This window comes from Octopus sinensis, linkage group LG27, assembly GCF_006345805.1.
Source record: "Octopus sinensis linkage group LG27, ASM634580v1, whole genome shotgun sequence".
NCBI classification, from domain to species: Eukaryota; Metazoa; Mollusca; class Cephalopoda; order Octopoda; family Octopodidae; genus Octopus; species Octopus sinensis.
In genome coordinates this window covers 4,927,523-4,936,542 of record NC_043023.1, presented here as the reverse complement: position 1 = coordinate 4,936,542, position 9,020 = coordinate 4,927,523, and the positions used below count along the sequence as shown (strand labels likewise).

The following is a 9,020-nucleotide window of genomic DNA, read 5'->3' as shown; positions in this document are numbered from 1 at the left end:
TTACGTCCCCATAACTTAGCAATTCGGCAAAAGAGGCCGATAAAATAAGTACTAGGCTTCAAAGAATAAGTCCTGGGGTCGATTTGCTTGACTAAAGGCAGTGCCTCAGGATTTTTCATGAAATGTAATGTCATTTATCATTTTGACCATAAAATGTAATTTTTTCCCTGAAACACCATGTGCTATTTTTAAAGTTTCTTTTAATCTAAGTCTCCTGATTGTTTTCCCATGTATCTTTGTTAATTATCAAGATATGTCCATATCCAATTGTAACTTTATGTTTGTTATTCATTTTTACACACACAAATTTCCTTTGATGCTTGTTTACATGAGTTTTTTTCTGTTGAACCATTTTTTAGGTTTTGTTTTACAGTGTGATTTTTTATGACCTATCTTAAAACACTTGAAGCATTTTATAATTTTAAGTGGACAGTTACTTCTAAGATGTAGACCACCACACCCATAACATGGATTAAGTCTTGAAATTTTTCCTCTTTTTTTCTGATCTGTTACCACTCAACATGCATGAAGACAAGAGCAATCTTTTTCTTCAATTTTATCTGCATCATGTCTTATATTTATAATCCTCATGCCTGTAGAGTTAATTTTTGGTCCTGTTCTAATTTTATTTTTAAGCCTGGAACTTATCCTATCAGTATCTTTTGCCAAACACTAAGTCACAGGGATGTAAACACACCAACACCAGTTGTCAAGCAGTGGTGGGTGAGAAACACTGATACAAACACACCATACACACACATATATGATGGGCTTCTTTCAGTTTCCATCTACCAAATCCCCTCTCAATGCTTTGGTCAGACTGAAGCTATAGTAGAAAGCACTTGCCCAGGGTGCCATACTGTGGGATTGAACCCAGCACATGTCTATATGTCTACATGTGTGTCTGTTTGTATGCATGTGTCATCATCATTCTATGTCTGTTTTCCATGCTGGCATGGGTTGGAAAGTTTTCTAGAACCTGAGGCCTGTATTGAGCTCCGATGTCACTTTTGGCATGGTTTCTACAACCAACCACTTTATAGTTTGTAGTGGATGTTTTTTTTTTTTTCATGCCACCAGTACTAGTGAGGTGACTAAGGAACTTGCAAGATGGGAAAAGAACAAGAAAAAGAGAAATCCTCTTTGACTAAGTGGGTGGGGGTAGTACTTAAAAGAGGTGGTTTTATGACAAGTGTTTAGGAGTGGTGGCTAAAGTATGATAAGAGAGGACGAATTTAGACCATGAGGGACTGTGGTCAGAGGTGGAGAGGGAGAAAATAGATTCCTGCTCACAATGGAGGTGGGAGTCCAGAAGGAGGACCTCTGTGCAAGCAAAGGGCCAAACACAGGCAAATGTTGTGGTGGTGGTGGGGTTATACACTGAAATGTAGGTCAGGTTGAAGTTCAATTTGAAAACTCTACTGGAATGGACGAAAGCGCTAATATATGATATATAAAAACATGCAATATACAAATAAATATCTGTAAATATAAAACCATCTGAATTTCTGAGTACCTCATTTCTTCTAATAATATATATATGTATATGTATATATATATATATATATATAATATATATATATATATATATAGGTGCTAGCATAGCTGGGTGGTAAGAATTATGTTTCCTAACTACTGTGTGGCACCTTGGGCAAGTGTCTTCTGCTATAGCCTCAGGCCAGCCAAAGCTTTATGACTGGATTTCAAAGTCGGAAACTGAAAGAAGTCCACCACGCACACACACATATTTATTTATTTATTTATGTATTCATGTGTGTGTTTGTCCCTCCACCCACCATCACTTGATAGCCATTTTATGTCCCTGTAACTTAGCGGTTCAGTAAAAGAGACCAATAGAATAAGTATTAGGCTTAAAAAGAATATGTCCTACAGTTGATTTCTTTGACTAAAACCCTTTAAGGTGGTGCTCTAGCATGGCCTGCAGTCAAGTGAATGAAACAAATAAAAGAATATATATATATAAAAAGATAGAAAACATCCAATGAACTACTGGTTTCTTAAGTATTATTTTGTTGTGAATAGTAATATCTCTAAAGTAATAGGTTTAAGTATAAAACTTTGTTTAGAAATGTTCAAATTAAAAGTGGAGAAGTAGTGTAAATATAATTCACTAACTACAAAAATTCAACATGTTCCCTTACAGCTGTTTCGATATTGCTCAAATGAATTAAATTCCAATGATTAAAATATTTTGTGGGGCAAAATCTCATCAGAGGAGTAAAAAAAGTAAAGAAGACATACCGTTAGATTATTAACATGTTATTCTTCCAAAACATCTCAACAGACTATTTTAATTGAGTATATAATATATATACATACAAGAGTTACGGAATGGAGTATGGAAAATATGTTCCGTAGCGAGTGAAACTGGTAAAATCCAAGTGAGGTGTATACCGTCAGCTACTCTTCAGGGCAAGGATATCTTGATTGGATTAAAAGCTACATTGTTGAAAAGTGGTACATGATGACGAGTGCACACACACACACACACAAGTATAAAGCCCATCGTATATATGTGTGTGTGTGTGTTCCCACCCCAGCTTAGTGGTTTGATAAAACTGAACGACATAAGAAACAAGCTTTAAAAAAGGGTACTGGTTCGAGTAAACACTTCAAGGCCGCCGTGGTCCAATGACTAAAACAGGTAAACAATTAAACATAAAAGAAAAATATTGGAAGAAAGAGGAACGAACATTATAACAGAGATGAGTACTTTAAAACCTCGTCATAACTTACCTGACGAGCCTCCGAACAGAGGCGAAACTAGAGAATGACGACCAAAATACAAATCGTTGCTATTATGTTAAACTGCCGTATGTCCAAATTTGGCCAAATGCGTTTTTTTTTTTTTGTCAATATTTATTTTTGTTTGCAATAGCCAGTTCTTTTGGTCAAAAAATCGTATCTCCAGCTGCTTCAAATGCCAAGATACCGAAAATTGTGAAAGTGTAGTAGAACGGTTTTGCTATGGATTGGTGAAACTATTTTTTCGTTGTCTGAAAAAGCAAAGTTTTGGACTTACGACACTTTTGCATAACAGCAACGAAATATGTTTGTGTGAAAATTTCATTGACAGTAACTTCCAAGACTCGCTGGGTGAACAACTATTTTAAATTACCAATGAAATCAGACTCTATACTCTAATCCCGTCAATATTCACTTCAATCTTTTGATGGAAATAAAACACTAATTTTTACTCTGTACAGATGTGTTTAGACACACACAACATATAAATACATACTTTTCAAGCGAATATATATGCCTACTAACGTACGAATGTACGTATTCATGTACGAGTATATGTACGGATATAATAATATATACCCATATATATACTTTATTAATTTAGCATGAATGTGTACATATAAAGGTGAGTGTATATATAATCTTGGCACAACTTTCGCTTCTTTTAGTCATTAGTCATTCTGGGGCACCGCCTTGAAACGAATCAACTCTAGAACTTATTGTCTTTTAAGCCAGAAACTTATTACATCGGGTCTTCTGCTGAACCACAAGATTCCGAGGACGTAAATACACCAACACCAGTTTTCAGGCGACGGTGGAGGACAAACACACGCAAAAACACATACGACGGGCTTCTTTCAGTTTCTTTCTACTAAATGCGCTCGCAACGCTTTGATTGCCCCGAGGGTCCAGTAGAAAAAAAAACTTGCCCAAGGTGCTACGCAGATGCGTTGAGTTCGGGACCATGAAGTAGGGAAACAAACTTCTGATTATTAACCACACGTGTATATATATATATATATATATATATATATATATATATATATATATAAAGATACATATGTATGTATCATACAGACCTACGTGTATATCTAAATATGTAAACTGTATTAGCACTATGCACACACACACAAACGTGTGTAGAAAAATGATATACACATCTTTCTCTCTCTCTCTCTCTCTATATATATATATATATATATATATATATATATATATATATATACCGGAGTAAACACATAAATGTGAAACAAGGTGGAAAAAAGAGTACTCAAATACCAGGGGTAGAGTAATATACTTTATTTAAAAGCAGCAGAAATTCAACAAAACCTGTTGAATTTCTGCTGCTTTTAAATAAAGTATATATATATATATATATATATACACACACACACATACGTGGGTGTGTGATTGTGTATATATTTATAAACTCTCATCTAGTGGTGTCCGTACACTTTTCTGCTAATAACAACATCAAACAAAAGTCAGCAACAAAAACGACAACAGCAAAACTTTCAAGTTATCCCTACCGTCACAGGGAGCAGGTACCATCTCCTTTCCATCTCGTCATCATCTTATAAATCATTTCATTTTCATCTTCCTCCGAAACCACAACTTCTTACCACGACGAAACAAGTGGTGTTTGTGAAGTTGTCGCTCCTTGAGAATTGACAAGTCAGGCATATCACACACAGACACACGCACGTACATATCAACATAGGCGCGCACGCCAACAAGTGCGCGAACGTGCGTGTATATTTCTGTGTGAGGGTACTACTAGCGAACAGTGGTCCCGGTGTGTGCGGCTCCTGTACTCGCGCATCCGCGCCAGCTAGTCATGACTAGTCGATCCTTACTTTGTGTTTTTTTGTGTGTTATTTACTTTGTTTAAAAAATTATTTACTGTGTGTTTTTGTGTTTTATTTACTTTTTTAACAAAAGTGTGAGTATATATCGATAGACACATTCACTCACGCGTGTTTGTATTTGTGTGTAAGTATATATCGATACACATACGCACACAAACACGATGTTTATTCTCCGACTCCATCAAATGATGAAAGTTCAAAGAAAAAAATAAAAAAATTACAGGAGTGGCTGTGTGGTAAGTAGCTTGCTTACCAACCACATGGTTCCGGGTTCAGTCCCACTGCGTGGCACCTTGGGCAAGTGTCTTCCTGCTATAGCCTCAGGCCGACCAATGCCTTGTGAGTGGATTTGGTAGACGGAAACTGAAAGAAGCCTGTCGTATATATGTATATATATATATGTGTGTGTGTCTGTGTTTGTCCCCCTAGCATTGCTTGACAACCGATGCTGGTGTGTTTATGTCCCCGTCACTTAGCGGTTCGGCAAAAGGGACCGATAGAATAAGTACTGGGCTTACAAAGAATAAGTCCCGGGGTTGAGTTGCTCGACTAAAGGTGCTCCAGCATGGCCGCAGTCAAATGACTGAAACAAGTAAAAGAGTAAGAGTAATGTGTTTGGTGCCAAAAATGGACGGGTGCGTGGAAAGAAGGAGGACACTTCTTTTTTTTTTTTGATTGTTTTTACGTTCTCCCTCTTTTCCCGAATTATTTTAACTTTTGTCGGAGTTCTGCTTTAAGCACTCCATATAAACCCTCTTTATTATTTTTTTCCCCTCTTTTAATTGTTTCAGTCATGTGACTATGGCCATGCTGGAGCACCGCCTTTATAGTCGAGCAAATCAACCCCAGAGCTTATTCTTTGTAAGCCTAGTACTTATTCTGCCGAACCGCTAAGTTACGGGGACGTAAACACACCAGCATCGGTTGTCAAGCGATGTTGGGGGTACAAACACAGACACACACACACACACATATATACACACTTATATACGACGGGCTTCTTTCAGTTTCCGTCTACCAAATCCACTCACAAGGCTTTGGTCGGCCCGAGGCTATAGTAGAAGACACTTGCCCAAGGTGCCACGCAGTGGGACTGAACCCGGAACCATGTGGTTGGTAAGCAAGCTACTTACTACACAGCTACTCCTGTGCCTCATAACTTTGTTTTTATTTTTTGAAATTTTCAGAATTTTATTATTATTATTTTTTCTTGCGAATTTGTATTCTCTGCCCAGGAATTCTTATGGTTTTGCATTGACCAAAAAAAGAAAAAATATTTGTGATTTATGGGTTTTTTTCAGCAGCTATTTTTAGCACCTTGTACCCTCCTTGTTTCTTTGTCGCTCTGACATATTGATGTTTTTCAATATCTTTCTCCCCATAAACACAATTAATGGTTTATTTCTGGGATTTAAGCAAAAATCTCAGACTGTCCATGTTTTAAACTTTGATTTTATAAAAAATTCAAAACAATTATAACAGTTTTTTTTTTAAATCGAAAAATAAAAAAAATAATTCATGTGTAGAACACAAATTCACAAGATTTTCTGAAAATTCCAAAAAATAAAAGTTCTGAGCAGGGTGCTTAAAACAGAATTCTACCTTCTTTTTTTCAGGGTGACTTTTTTCAGATTTCAAGAAGATTCTCAATAGCTTTTTAAAATTTTGCCCCTTTCTTCACTTTTCCATGACTTTTTCTGATACTAAAAAAAATTTTTTCTGGTTTATATTTTTAAAACATCAGAGATATGACTATGTAACAATGTAAAAATTATATTTTCAATTATTTTGTGGAGTTTGGATGCATTTTTTTAATATTTTCAATATTTAAATAATGTAAATTTGAAAAAAAATAAAAAATGTAAAAAATGTCATAATTTCAAAACTTAAAAGTTACAGAGAGAAGAGAACTTTTGCCATACTGGAGCACTGTCTTAAAGGATGTTTTAGTCAAAGAGTCAACCCCAGGACTTATTCTTTGTAAGCCTAGTACTTATTCTATTGGTATCTTTTGCCAAACTGCTAAGTTTTGAAGATGTGAGCACACTGACATCAGTTGTCAGGCAATGGTGAGGGGACAAACAGACACAAAGACACACACATAAATATATGTAGATATATATACACACACAGTGGGCTTCTTTCAGTTTCTGTATACCAAATAGACTCACAAGGCTTTGGTTGGCCTCAGAAGACATTTGTCCAAGGTGACAAGGAGGGGATCTGAACCCAGAACCACATGCTTGGGAAGCAAGTTTCTTATTTTCTTATTGCCCATAAGGGGCTAAACACATAGAGAACAAACAAGGACAGACAAAGGGATTAAGTCAATTACACCAACCCCAGTGCGTAACTGATATTAAATTTATGGACCCTGGAAGGATGAAAGGCAAAGTTGACCTCGGCGGAATTTGAACTCGGAACATAACGGCAAACAAAATACCTATTTCTTTACTACCCACATGGGGCTAAACACAGAGCAGACAGACAAAGACAGACAGACAGATTAAGTCGATTATATCGACCCCAGTGCATAACTGGTACTTATTTAATTGATCCCGAAAGGATGAAAGGCAAAGTCGGCCTTGGTGGAATTTGAACTCAGACAAAATACTGCTAAGCATTTCACCCGGCGTGCCAACGCTTCTGCCTTACTTGGGAAACAAGTTTCTTACCACATAACTACACCTATACACACACACATATACAGGACGACTTACAACTATAACTGGTTCTGGTTGACTGGTCGTAAGTCGGCCTATAGGCCTACATAACTTTGTTTTATATTTTTAAATTCTTAAAGTACATTCTCGGGTAAAAGTCACACACAGCGTTCTGTATTATACTACAACAGTGTTATTTATTCATAGAAAAGTACCAAAGAATACAAATACAAGAAATACACAATGCAGAGTAAGAAACAGTTGCAAAACTTACATAAAAATTTATTGTAGACTGGTGCTTGGCTGTGGATCTTCGATGTCGTTTGTTAGCTGATGTCATCCACAGACAGGTTAATTTTTCTGAAATTAAATCCATTAGATTTCATATTTCTTTATTACCCATAAGGGGCTAAACATAAGGGGACAAACAAGGACAGACAAAGGGATTAAGTCGATTACATCGACCCCAGTATATAACTGGTACTTAATTTATTGACCCCGAAAGGATGAAAGGCAAAGTCGACCTCGGTGGAATTTGAACTCAGAACTTAGCGGCAGACAAAATACCATTAAGCATTTCGCCTGGCATGCTAACGTTTCTTATCTCTTTATTGCCCACAAGGGGCTAAACATAGAGGGGACGAACAAGGACAGACAAAGGGATTAAGTCAATTACATCAACCCCAGTGCACTTAATTTATTGACCCTGAAAGGGCGGAATTTGAACTCAGAACGTAAAGACAGACGAAATACAGCTAAGCATTTCGCCCGGCGTGCTAACGTTTCTGCCAGCTTGCCACCTTAAATCCATTAGATTTCAACTGGACTATTGCTGCTGGGAGCTGGCATGTCAATCGTCGTAAAGTCAATCAATCGTAAGTCAGACAGGTTGTGAGTCAACGACAACATGTATATCATCAGTAGTTTATGTATCCGAAAAAGAAGTACACTCTAAAGCATTGGAACAGTAAAATACTTTTTAGGATACTAAAAGTTATGGTTGGTAGGTGACTTCTTAGAGTCTGATGAATCACTTATACTGCTAAGCACTTTATAGGTCCAAAACCAATGAGAACTCTATGACCAGTCATAACTTTTTTCTTCCAAAAATATATACTCTTTTACTTCTATAAGTCATCTGACTGTGGCCATGCTGGAGCACCGCCTTTAGTTGAGCAAATCAACCCCAGGACTTATTCTTTGTAAGCCTACTACTTATTTTATCGATCTCTTTTTGCTGAACCAGCATCAGTTGTCAAGCGATGTTGGAGGGACAAACACAGACACACAAACATACACACACACACATACATATATACGACGGGCTTCTTTCAGTTTCTATCTACCAAATCAACTCACAAGGCTTTGGCCAGCCCAAGGCTATAGTAGAAGACACCTGCCCAAGGTGCCACACTGTGGGACTGAACCCAGAACCATGTGGTTGGTAAGCAAGCTACTTACCACACAGCCACTCCTGCGCCTATATATACATATATACAACAGGCTTCTTTCAGTTTCCGCTTATCAAATCCACTCACATGGCTTTGGTCGGCCCAAGGCTATAGTAGAAGAGACTTACCCAAGGTGCCACACAGTGGGACTAACCCCGGAACCATGTGGTTGGTAAACAAGCTACTTCCCACACAGCCACTCCTACGCACACACACCAAATCCAGTAGAGTTTACAAGGAGCAAAACAAATGATGAGATGCTGGTTAGTTTA

At 37.2% G+C, this 9,020-nt stretch overlaps 1 protein-coding gene across 2 annotated transcripts in view; it reads right to left on the bottom strand.

The window, feature by feature from the left end:
• Positions 1-7,765, bottom strand: part of LOC115225360 (toll-like receptor 1) — a 14,292-nt gene extending 6,527 nt beyond the window's left edge. Inside the window, exon 1 of one of the 2 annotated variants that reach the window (XM_036514415.1) lies at positions 7,572-7,765. The gene's annotated coding sequence lies outside the window, so the exon portion shown is untranslated. Of the gene's footprint in view, positions 1-4,295; positions 4,610-7,571 lie in introns of those variants that run through there. The other variant, XM_029796310.2, reaches the window with a different exon arrangement.
• Between the last annotated feature and the right edge of the window lie 1,255 nt (positions 7,766-9,020).